Source organism: Oryzias latipes, chromosome 9 (assembly GCF_053564925.1).
Source record: "Oryzias latipes strain Hd-rR chromosome 9, Olatipes_Hd-rR_3.1".
Taxonomy (NCBI): Eukaryota; Metazoa; Chordata; class Actinopteri; order Beloniformes; family Adrianichthyidae; genus Oryzias; species Oryzias latipes.
The window spans coordinates 10,769,320-10,781,790 of NC_136245.1; the positions used below are offsets into that span (position 1 = coordinate 10,769,320).

Genomic DNA, 12,471 nt, shown 5'->3' on the forward strand with positions numbered 1-12,471 from the left:
ACTTTAAGCTCCTCAGTAATAGAAATGATCAAATGGTACTGACTACTCCCTGGGTACATGGCTGGCCTTGTTACTGTTGCAGCAGTAACTGTTCCACTGGAGACGAAGCCGTATAACGATGCAGCGGGTAAGGAGGAAAAATAATATCAAAAGAGCACAGTGAGGTGCTTATCCAAGAGGCATGCACTACAGTGGAGCATAAAAGGTACCACTAGCCCAGGCTCAAAAGGAAGCAGAGAAGCAGCACAGCAGGAGAAAGGAAGGCAGGTGGAAAAAGGTGGAGCAAACCAAAAGAACAAGCCGGGGGGTGGAGAGGGCATCAAAAAATGAAAAGATGAAAAGATGGAAACAAAGCAATTACGTGATTACTTTATGTGACTGTACTGTTGGGGGATTACACTTGGTCCAATCATAGAGGAATCAAACATGACTTGTTAAAAGATTTGTTCATTTGTACAACTGGTGATAAAAATCCCCTCCACAAGATTTCTTTTAGGTTGTTACAGTACAAGAAAGCAGAATGGTAAAAAATGTAGAATTGTTAGCTCAAAGCGAAGTTCTCCTGAACAGCACGTTTGATGGCCAGATGGGATGTTGTTAAAATCTGGGAGAAATGCTACTCACTAAGCTGCCTAACAGCAACCAAGCTCCCCTGCGGATTTTCCCCGTTCCTCAAGAAAGGAAGAATAAAGGAAAAAAAATGAATACCTTATCAGAGGCAAGCAGCAACGTCTGCTCCTGCCGACAGCCATCTAAAACTAACAGTGGACTAGTTTCAGCTCATTTCTCCAACACATCCCTTTCTTCCCACTTCCTCCATGAGCCCACCTTCCCTTGTGCCAGGACATCAGATGACTGCATTTGACATTTACACAGCTTTCTACACTTCTGAGACTAACTATTTATTCTGCTGACAGACCTGGCTTGAGTCAGGGCTCAACCTGGACTTGCCTCCATGACGACGCTAAAGCTTAAACTGGGTAGCAATGAAGGCAGGAATTCTCCCGGAGATTTTCCTAACCCTAACCCAAGGGCAGACAGTCAGCACGGCAGATCCCTGAAAGCATTAAAATGGCTGCCCAAAATAATCACAGTTTCACACACAGGTCAGTTGACTGTGAGATCAGACTAACAGATAGAAGGAAGAAGACAGAAGCAACTTGCCTGGCTTCTCTGCATCTTCGTCAGCGACTACTAGAAGAGCACGACAAACAAGCAACACTAGGGGAAAAACATCTGTGCTTTATGGTGCATTATCACAGTGTCTTAGAGTCAATACGGTGTGGTTACGTCTGCTTCCTAGTTTGACGTCAAGTGAAATTTCTTATTGTTCACAGCCCATGTTGCAAAAGAATGACCATATTTAACAAGGGAGCTTTCGCCAGCGACACCTAAATAACACGTGCTTTGACCTACTATAAATCTTTGACTGTTCATATGATTACAGTGAATCTGCTGATTCTGACACAGAGATAAGCGGCTTTACACCAATATGCATCCCATTAACAATGCTAAGTGTTGCATAACCACGTAAAGCCGCTATGCTCTGCAACAAAATCAGCAGATTTACATTGATTGCGAAAACACTTCCCTACTGTAAAGTGTTTCATGTCAGTGCAAAGCTGCTTTTCTCGGCTTCAGAATCCGCTGGAATCACATCAGTTGTGTCAACGGTTGAAGAGTTTCGGTAGTCAAGAGAAGGCCAACACCAGAGCTAAAGCTCCGGTGTTAAAGGGTTAACATTGGTGCATTTGGGTGCAGGAGGAACCTTTCTAACTGGTTAACCTCAAATCTCCTGTAAAAAATCTGAGATTATGATGATTATGGTGCTACCAAAGGGACAATTTTTAAAAAATTCAGACAAAAGTAAGACTCTGGAATGAGGGAATAGAGCCCTGTTCTTGTTGATTGTGGTCTGCAGATAACACAGCAAGCTTGAGCTTCAGCTAAAAACAAAATTGTGCAGCTGAAGGTAGTGTGTTGTTTCAAAAAGCACTTAAAAGCATTCATTTTTTTCAAAAAGCGACAGTGTGCCTCAAAACTCTGCTGCAAAAAAGGTTGAACACGCTAACGTGGCTAACGTGTAGCGGTGTCAAACATGTTGCTTACAAAATTGGGAGTGAGCGTATTCACACAGTCTGACTGAGTGATGGACTTATCTCTGACCATTTGTCTCGCGTAATGTGACATAAGGTGAAAATAGACCATTCATTGACGGATGTGCCCTATGGTGCAGAAAATACACTATGTTCTTTAGTTAAAAATTTAGAACACATTTTGATCTATACCTTCATTTAAAGACTACTTTTTGCACATCTAGCTTGCTTTACAATCTTTCTTTTGAGAGAGTAACAAGACACTTTGATAAGAATCTGTAAACAGGGGAGTGTCAAAACACATTTGACCTGTAAAGTGTTTTTATACAAGGAACACTAAGACAGGCCAACAAAAAAATAACAGAAATCTTTACATACAAGAGACATGACTTTTATTTAGAGGTCATTTCTCCTGGGAGATGCACCATGATATACCCCTGACTGCAAAGAAAGACTTCTGACAAACCCCAGCGTCTTGGAGTGAGAGCTCACACAGGGGTAATAGTCCATTTAGATAGTTGAAGACCAAAGCAGCAATGGATACTTATGGAACAACATCAATTTTCTCCTGCAATTTCCCTCCTGCAGGTAGTGGGATGTGGTGAAAAGGTGTGAGATCTGTTGCTACCCTGATGGAGAGTGCATGCTAAACCTCAAATCCTCCCCAAAAGCTAAAACATCAGCGGGATATCAAAAGTGGATTTTACAACAACATTAATGAAAAATAAAATAAAATATAAAAATAAACTAATGCTGGTTCTTTAGATGATTTCCTTGGTGAATTTTCTTCTAAACTCTTGTCATCTTTTCATAGCTTCTTCAATCCTTCTCCAGAACCTTCTAAATCCCTTTTGGGGTTACAGGGCTGCTGGAGCCTATCCAGGCTACTCTTGAGCAAAGGTGGGGTACTGTCTGCTGCAGTACCACACAATCGGACACATTCACACCTAGGGAAAATTTAGAGTCACCATTCAACCTATGAAGCATGACATTGGACGGTAGGAAAAGGCTAGAGTGCCCAAAGAAAACCCATTCATGCATGGGGGAACATGCAAACTCCACATAGAAAGGTCCCAACTAGGCTACGAACCGGGGCTTTCTCACTGTGAGGCGACAGCGGTAACCACTAAATCATAATGCAAGCCTTGATAGCTTCTCTTTTGGTGAAAAATGGTTAAGGCTTCAAAAAATAGCTAAAGTATTGTGGTATATATGACAACAAAAACACCAACTTCCTTAGTCACACAAAGCAAAAAAAAAAAAAAAAAAATCGAGTGATTTCTTTTGACCTTACTAGCTACATTTGAAAGGACTCTCCTATAGGGGGATCTGATCACAGGATCAAATCTATAGAGCCATTTGACCCTTGACCTCCCCAGCTAGTGCCATGGGAAGCCAGCTGATTACCCAGGGTGAGCCTGGGAGCTCTGGATTAGTAAAGTATTGATCTCCGCGAAGATGTGGGGTCCTTTGGGAATGAGAAGGAGAGAAAAAGCTCTGCCTGGCAGAAATATTATCGACCAGCAGGCCTAGACAGGATCTCACGCAAACCCATATTTGAGCTTGGGACCTCAGAGTTGGCTGTTCAAACAGAGGCTTCAGCAAAAGCCCCTTTCACTGAGGTCTACTGAGAGAGGACAGAGAATGAGAGTGAAAGAGGGTTGAAAATGACGGGCTTAAGAAGCTTTTTGCATTAGCCAGACAAACACAGGCCCCTGGTTCAGAGCTGACACACTTAAAGGAACACTCAACGAGGGCCACGTAAATCAAAACAGGGTGAGGAAAGATAAAGTCCTAAACCGAGGCCAAACTAAGCAGATTTTAACGTTACCCAGAATGCATGTTAACAGCACTGAGACCTGGCACAGCTCTACTGCACTTCCATGAAGTATGCGGTGAGGTCAAGGAGTAGGCGGGGGAGCAGGGGTGCAGTGCAGAAAAAGATTGATGGTGATAACAGCGTGGATAAACTTCAAAAGTACTCCCAGTTCTTGGTTAAATTAAATGACCTCTCGGAATCTACAAACCTTTGCATTTAGAAAGAAACCTAAGAGAGCAACAGAGCTGGCTCTGGTGCTTGTGTGATCCTTGGAGTCTTTTGGCAAGGGAAAAACAGACATTAAAGGCAGATATATGAGAGAGAAGGGATCATTTATGCAACTCAGAGAAAATAAGAAAACTGCCAGAAACCTGAGGGGACACGAAATACACAACTGTGCTATGAATGTAGTCATGGAAGAAAAATGGGTACTAGCATGAGACAAGAGGGTTGTTTCTTTTCCTGCATTCTGTCTTTTATAAGGCCGCTCTGCTCCGTTTAGTCTCTGCTGGTTGTGCGACTGTAGCTGGTGTGCAGTCTTGTTCCCCAGAGTTTTGTCAGCGGACACACAAAAAACGTGCACAATCCCAGGCACATTGCTGTGTTTTGACAGGGCCTCAGGCCCAGTGCCGCTGAGCTGCAGCAGCAGACACTGGGCATTGGAAATTTAAGTCGGGGGCATAGGAGAAATTAGGCGAGGAGGCAAGGAAATGGGATGTTGACTTGAACTGGCCCCGAGGGCAGCTGAGAGTCTCCCTGTGCAGCTCCGCTGGCTGCCTGACAGTTTGATGGAGCGAATGGAGGCTTCCCCGCGGCCCAAGCCGCCGTCTCTAACACTGATGTAGCTCAGTGAGAAACAGATTGAGCCTCCAGGCGTTGCTCTGTACTGCTACTCCCCTTGTCTCTCCGCTCTTCTCACTCTGCTGCTACTGCTAACTCTCGCGCCACACTAATCCAGTCAAGCCGGCGCGTAGAGACACACAAGGAAACATACACAGCAAATGCTTATAATTTTTCATGCAAAATGACACAGTGTATGCACACATAAAGACATTTGCATACAAAGAGATAATAGCAACACCCACAGAGAGCCTGGTTCCCTCCTTTTCTTTTCTCTCTATGACAGTAATGTGAAGAGCACTACAGATGCTGTTTACTAAGCTCTGGCTGACACACAGGGGGAAGAAGAAGAAGAAGAAGTAGAGGGAGGTGGGATAGAGGAAGAGGCAGAAGGAGTGGAGTCAGGGGGCTGGCAGGGCACCGCCATAATGAAAAGAGTCTGGCGACAGCCCACTGTGTGCTGGTCATGAGAAGCATGTGCTGCCAGGGGGCTCTACCGCTAATTTCAGGGGGCAGCCAAACGTTTCACGCTAGACTTGTCATCAGGCCAGAGGGGGCTTTCATGTGGGGTGACAGCGATTGCAAGAGGGTGGGTAAAGACTTTTGGAGAGGAGGAGCAGAGTGTAAAGGCCTCAGCTCCCTTCGTCCATGCCTGTTACTCCTATTCCCCTTTCTGCAATGATCAAATGTTATTGTGGGCACTCTCAGACGAGTGTCCTGTTGCAGCGACTCCAATTGGATTTAACCTCTTTATTCGTTTTGGTCTCTCCTGGGGTAGCCAAAGGCGGAACACACAATCCTCAAGGGGCTGCTGTATCAACAAAAGCAAGGCTACTTTTAAGTTTATGCTAGTGTAGATGACATCTTTGCTTTTACAACTATGCAATAACGTTTAGAAAATATAAGCATCCACTCCCTTTAGTTTGACGCTTGGATTTGTTTGTTTCCCATTATAATTAGGCGTCGTGTCAATGCGAACCGAGTCATAGAACAGCAGCGATTTTGCTGTAGCCAAGATCCAAAAATCTTTCGTTTTCTATAACACACCTACAGTACATGCTTTTTCCATCAGCACTTTTTTTTGTCTGCTCTAGATTCACAACGATTGGAATAAAGAAATACTCTGAGGTGTAATTTTGAGCTTAATTTTCTTTATAAATGTTTTACATAGTGAAAAAATGCCACAAGAACAAGTTAAGAAAATCATTTATATCAAAGTGGGTCTTTAATTAACTGGTATAACGCTATACACAGAAAGAAAGAAGGTACAATAGGAGCTGACTTGTTAGCTAATGTTAGCTTGGTAGGAATTGCCTTCATTCTTAAATTTAATATTCAACAAAAATTGGCTAAACCATCAGTACTAACCATTAATACATGTAAAAAAGTCTTGAATTTGTTAAGCTGACAGGTCGGAAAGAGGGATTTAATTCATGTCACCAAGGTCAAAGATCATGAAAAAACATAGGGGAGGCAGTACAGATTGTCAAGTCAGCTTGTACACCAGGGATGTAATAAAATAGGAGTGGAAGGGAGGTTAAAGAGCACGAGCTACTGAGGAACTGATCCAAACAACTAGTAGTCCCTCCCTGATTACAAAAAAAAGGCTGGGTCTGGTTTTAGAGCCAAGCAGGAGAGAAGCAAGGGTGAAATGTGCAAGATGGAGTCTATTATGAAAGCTGGCTGAAAAGTGTATGGAACAAGCCGTCACTCGAGAGGACAGGAATGAAGGGGAAAGGAATAACAGAGAGAGAGCAGTAAAAGGAGGAGGAGAGGGGAAGAAAGATGGCAGCCACACTGCACACTTCAGGCGGTGAATAATTTAAAGGAGCACTGGGGAGACCAGACGAAGATGAACACAAAACACTGGCAGTGTTTGACCTAGAGCTGCAGCTACATCAGTGCACATCACAGAGCGAGAAGCTTTCTCTTTTTTCTTCTACCTCCTCCTTTCTGTTTTGCTCTTCATCTGCCTCCCTCTGTGTCGGGGAGGAAACAGCTGTACACTTCTCTTGTTCCACCTCACATTCTATGAAACTCAACAGAGTGGCTGACAACTTTGTTTCACAAGAAGCTCCTACGTTTTTTGTAAGTGGCTGCAGGAGCCTCTTTCAATGAGGACAAACTGGTACTTAGGGCACAGTCATACATATCCATTTGCATGCATATGCCGGTGATGCAAAACCAGCTGATGCTTTTCTCCGCAAAGACTTATGCTACAATCACACCGGGCATGTGATGCGCATTCAATAATGTGTATTCTTGAAGGCGCATATATGGAATGTTGAAATAAGGGATTTGGTGCACAATGTTGGGAATTTTGCTCCAGGATTTTCTTTCACAGCTCTATCCCGATATATGAAAAACTTAGTGTCTTATAGTGCCGGCCGGGCACAAACCGCAATTATTAATTTCTCCTCCATGACTAATTTTCAAACTCTTGGCACTTCAGTGTAATAAAAGGGATGTCATCCATATGTCGCTACCAAATCCAAGTCCCTGATTGGTCGAAGTTTTACGTGGTTTAACTTTTAAAGTATGTAGAGCCCAAAAACATACATTTTTTATTGGAAATGGTCGCTTGAACGCGCATTGTTGAGGCTTACGTAGCTTCATATGCGCCTTCAGGGTTGATATTTATGCCAAGTTGAGAGCTGGGATTTACTGAGAACACACTATTGATTTATTGACTCCTGTTTTAAAGGAATCTATAACTTTTCCCAATTGGAGACGGTTGCTGTCGGGAGACAGGAGCAAGTGCTATGAGCAGCAGTAAATAACAGCTGCCCTGCGATCCGGCACAGAGAGGTTAAGCGGGACGCTTTCATGCCACCTTTATCAAGCAGCTATGAATCACTTCACCTGCTCAAGACTGTGTGTGTGCATGATGAAGGCCCTGCTGGACATCTGTGCAGGGAGTGGCAGTTGGGAGGACACAGGGGGGTATGATTAACCCACATGGGAGGGGCCGTTTCTTACTGTAATTAAGGAAATCTGTGGGTTTTTCTTCATGCATACTGATATATCTATGTATCAGATAACTTAATCTAGCAGAAACAATAAGATGCAGAAAAATAGGGTGTAAAGTGACACCCAGTTGACGTCAAAATTTAATTGGTTCTCTCCTCTGATTTTATCACTCCTCCTTCCCGTCCTCCTTCCTTGTCTTCTGTCTCCTGCTCAGCCTGTGTAGCTGATATTAATGGGACGTCCCTTGTTTGTAAATGTGCCAAGTTGCGAGCACCGCTGCAGGCTGTCTATTATAGCAGGCCTCCGGGGCAGCTATTCCATATGGTGTCACATATGGTGCTCAGCAGCATCAATTAATGTTGTTATAATACTGATTTTTACGAGCTCAAGCTTAACTCCTTTTGTTTTTCTTTTTTTCCCCTCCTCATTCAACTCCTCTTCGCTCCGCCTGTCAGTGATTCTTCTTTGATTTTTCAAACTGTTGTCATTAATCAGAGTTCTGTGGCAGAAAAGTTTTCCATATCTGAAAGCTTAAACTCATTCTTGACTGCTGTTTAGAGAACTTTAACATTCTTTTCCCAGTTTGTTCACGTATTTTGCAAAGATCAGCCACATTTGAGGCTGAGACATAAATTATTCAGGCTAAAAAGTATATATATATATATATATAATTTTTTTTTCCAGAACACAGCAGCTAGCTCTGGTCACATTAGGCCTGTATCATGGAACATTAGTGTGCTAAATTAGCCTTATATTTATGCAAGACAGAAAATTGCAAATGGATAAGGGAACAAAATGTGAGGGGCTCTTTTGTTCCCCTGTGCCTTTGGTGGTGGATCTGACAGGAAGGGAACAAGAGTGCAGCAAAAAGCCCTGCTCAAAAAGCTTCCCGACACACCAGCCTTGTCAGCGGTGGCACAATTAGAGACTAGATCACTGGTGCTTCCCAGTGAGAAGCATCTCACCACCACTCCTTTATGGAACTCTTTCGTTTGAGGAACACACTCAAAAGTGGGTTTTTAAAACGTTTCGGATGGCTAATCACTCTCAGGATGAAAGGCCCCGGCGTGTTCGTTTGTCTCAGCGTGGGGAGCTTCCCTCACCGTTTCTCTGTCTCTGATTCTGATTGTTTTTGTTCGTTTCCTTTTGCAGCAAGCAGGCAAGGCAAGCAAGCTGGCAGGAAGCGCTGTTTGAAGGTGTAGTCAGACCCAAGCGTAGGCCTGATGCTTTGTAGTGATATTTCCAGCAGCACAATCTCATTACTTTTTGACGCGGGAGATGGGTGCAGGGGCGGATTGTCATTTCACGCTGCCAAAAGTTCCACGAGGGAACAGCAAGGGGAATGGAACTTCAATGACCTGCATGGCTCTGGCTCATCAAGGCTGAATATATTAAACTAAATTTCACAGATAAAGCCCAATGAACCAGATCCTCAGAAATGCTTAAAATGTCCAGACCCTAGGGTGTTGCATTCTGTAATCAAATCTATGTCAAAAGCTCACGGTAAATGTTTTTTTAAACATTTTTGGAATTGCTGATTATTCAAAAGCAGCATATACATTCAAGTACTATTAAAAACCCTGGGAAGTATCACTGAACTCCTAAAAGTAGCTAAAGCTGCTGGGTGTGTTTTTCCATAGCACAATCATTGGCAGTTTTTTTTTTCTTAAAAAAATATCAAAAGAGTAGGATGGGATGTCAGGTGAAGCTGATTTCACACCAACTTCTTTCAATACAGAAAAATAAATTTGCTCTGTGTGAAATGCTGCCAGGAACTGATTGAAGCGACTGGTTACCATGCAAACCCCAGCCTGTTGCTGGGGTGACTGTCCTGAAGTGCTTCCTGGGTAATTTTCGAGGTCACTGGTTTTTGCACGGCTATGTGAAGCAGATGGGCCCACCCTCATTCAAGACCCAGCAGGAGCTCTTTCATTAGGCCAAGTGAATGGTCTTATTCATCCCATCACCTCAATTGGTCACACTGGGTCTCTGCAGAGGGCCCAGAACAAACTTTCCTCTCTTTCCACTCACTGATCGTTGATGCACCACCCACCTAGTCATGCTTCACTTTTTGTTTAGGGGCTTGAGTTGTTTGAAGCTATGATGCTCATCACCAACAGCAAACTGTTTCAGATGGACAGTCAGGTGGAAGGGCTGCTCTGATCGTCTTAATGTTTGTAAAGCATACAGAGGAATTCTCTTGCAAGTCAATTTTCTCAATATCTTTATCAAGAAAATAGTTTCTTGACAATTTTACTTTAAAAAAGTATTATATATTAAGTACACTCAAGCTACATTCATATGGCCCTCGGCAATGCACGTTGAAGTGGCCACTTTCATTGAAAAGTCTAAGTAAACGCGCATGTCTGCTTGTTTCGGGCCCCTGTCTTCAAAATTCTCATGTTCATGGGTAGCTACCTAAGTTTCTATTTTCAGGTTCGGACAAAACACCCAGCCATTAAGCGCACGTTGAAAGTTAAACCAGGTTTAATTTTGACCAATCAAGATCGTGAATTTAGTTGTGACATATGGATGGCGTCCCTTTAAATTTACGGGAGTGCCAACTGTTTGAAAATTGATAACTGAGGAGAAATAATTGCGGTTTGTGTCAGTGACATCAAGTCTTGCATATATCGAAATAGAGCTGTGAAAGAAAAGGCCTGAAGCAAGATTTACAAGGTATGCACGTCTTTGACATTTCGCACAAAACCTCTTCCATCTGTAGGTAGTAGGCAAACATTAATAAACAGAAAAAGAAGAAGAAGAAAGCCCCTCCCTGCTTGTCCGGTGTGAACACCATGGGCTAAATGTCTTTTTAAGAAGGTGCGTTTAATTGTTGAGTTTGATATGTAATTTTTTCTTTTCACATTACTTCATAGGGTTTGGAGTCAGTTGAGGTTTGCCGGTCAATCAATCACAGGGATTCCTTGGTCCCAAGAAAATGGTTCTTCAGGGAACCCGAGCAACAGGAATTCTCTAAATGTTACTGGTTTTACTGATGTTAGACCTTAAAAAGCATAGTGGATTCATTTCAGCAGATAGCATGTATATTATAGGGCGGCTGTGGTGTAGAGGTAGAGAGGTCAACCATGAGAATTGTAGGGTCAGATCCGTCCTTCCACACCAATGTGTTAAAAGCCTAGTTTCCACTGAGCGGTACGGTATGGTCCGGACTAGTGTTTGAGCGTTTCCATTATAAAAATTGACCCATTAACCCAAACTGCACAGTATCATTTTTAGGCCCCTGTTGATTGTATGTCAATAGAAAAATGGAATAGACCAGTTAGGGCAAAGCTACTGTTATCTCATGAGTAAACCTGTTGATTGGTGGAAGGTCATTACGAAAAAAGAAAGCGCCAAACCAGCACCAGCGTATTCCTCTTTCCCGCCTGCAATCTTCTGTCAAACAACATTAGTTGACTTGTATGTACAAAAAAGCCAAGCAGAAACAAAATTAGCTGCTGGATGACCTCCATTGTCTTCGATTTTGCTGTAGTCGCACTACTGTCACGCAAAGCTACGCAATCGGTCTACACCCCACATAGGCCGTGACGGTCCAACTTTGGGTGGGAATGCTTGCCTGAATTTCCTGGACCATTCTAAAGCAGACTGGACCGTACTCTACCGTGCCACTCAGTGGAAATGAGACTCAACGTTCCTTGAACAAGACACTGAACCCCACATCGTTAGTGGTGCAATGGTGGAGCCACCATCCGTATTAATATTTGTGTGCATGGTTGAATGGTTCAATGACTGGACTGTAAGGCACCTTGGGCCTTAAAGTAAGATAGAAAAGCGCTATATAAGTATACGCAATTTACCATGAATTACACCCACTGACCACTACATTGAACGTCAAAAGACGTACCTCTGGCACCGTAATTTCCCAAAGAAATGCACAATTTACCTTTAATGGACAAGACAATTTTGGACCAAAGCCGTCCAAATCTTTTTGTTCTCAGCCAAGATAATACACCTCTGATGTTCTCTAAATCCTGGACATGTGTGTTTGTAGAGAAAAAATTCTTAAATAGACTTTATTTGAAAACCCAATCAAGACTGCAGTTTCCATCAGTTGCTTGTGCAGATTTTTCCACATTTATTTCCTTTTGAATTACACTTTTCACTCATGTCCTTGGATACAGCATTCTCTGAACAGCCAGCTTCTTCAGTAACAACTTTTGTGTCAACCTTTGTCTTCTGTGTACGGTAATTGTCAAGTCTACAGATATTATTAGCATTGTGTATCCTTCTGATCCAGACTGAAAGGCCCTACAAAAGCCCAGGAGATATTTATCTGTGTTGTGAATTAATTATCCGATAAGTGTGGGACACTACGAGGGTCTAATATTGAACTTTTCTTGCTTTTAGTAATTTAGCACTTTAAGTTACAATCATTAAGTTTATAAAACAAACAATATATATATATATATCTGTGCAAGGATCCTGTTTAATAAATTAGCTCTACTTTTTAATTTCAGTATAACTAAAATAAATAAACTTTTACTGTTTTCTACTTTATTGGTATGCACTTGCATGACGAAGAAGAAAATATTAGGTCATATTGGGAGGGGAAAAAAACATGGTGCTGTGCTTCAAAGTCCTGTTCCACATCGTTATATCAAAAGGCACCAAAAAAGGAAAAGTTCTGGCAGATTACTTTCATCTGCAAGTTGCTGCTCTCTTCACTGAGTCGCTCCTGGGGCTACAGTGCTTTGATATGCCGACGGGTTCTGTGCTGCCTGC

At 42.7% G+C, this 12,471-nt stretch overlaps 1 protein-coding gene across 17 annotated transcripts in view; it reads right to left on the reverse strand.

The window, feature by feature from the left end:
- Positions 1-12,471, reverse strand: part of fbrsl1 (fibrosin-like 1) — a 358,217-nt gene that overhangs the window by 117,611 nt on the left and 228,135 nt on the right. The window lies entirely within an intron of this gene.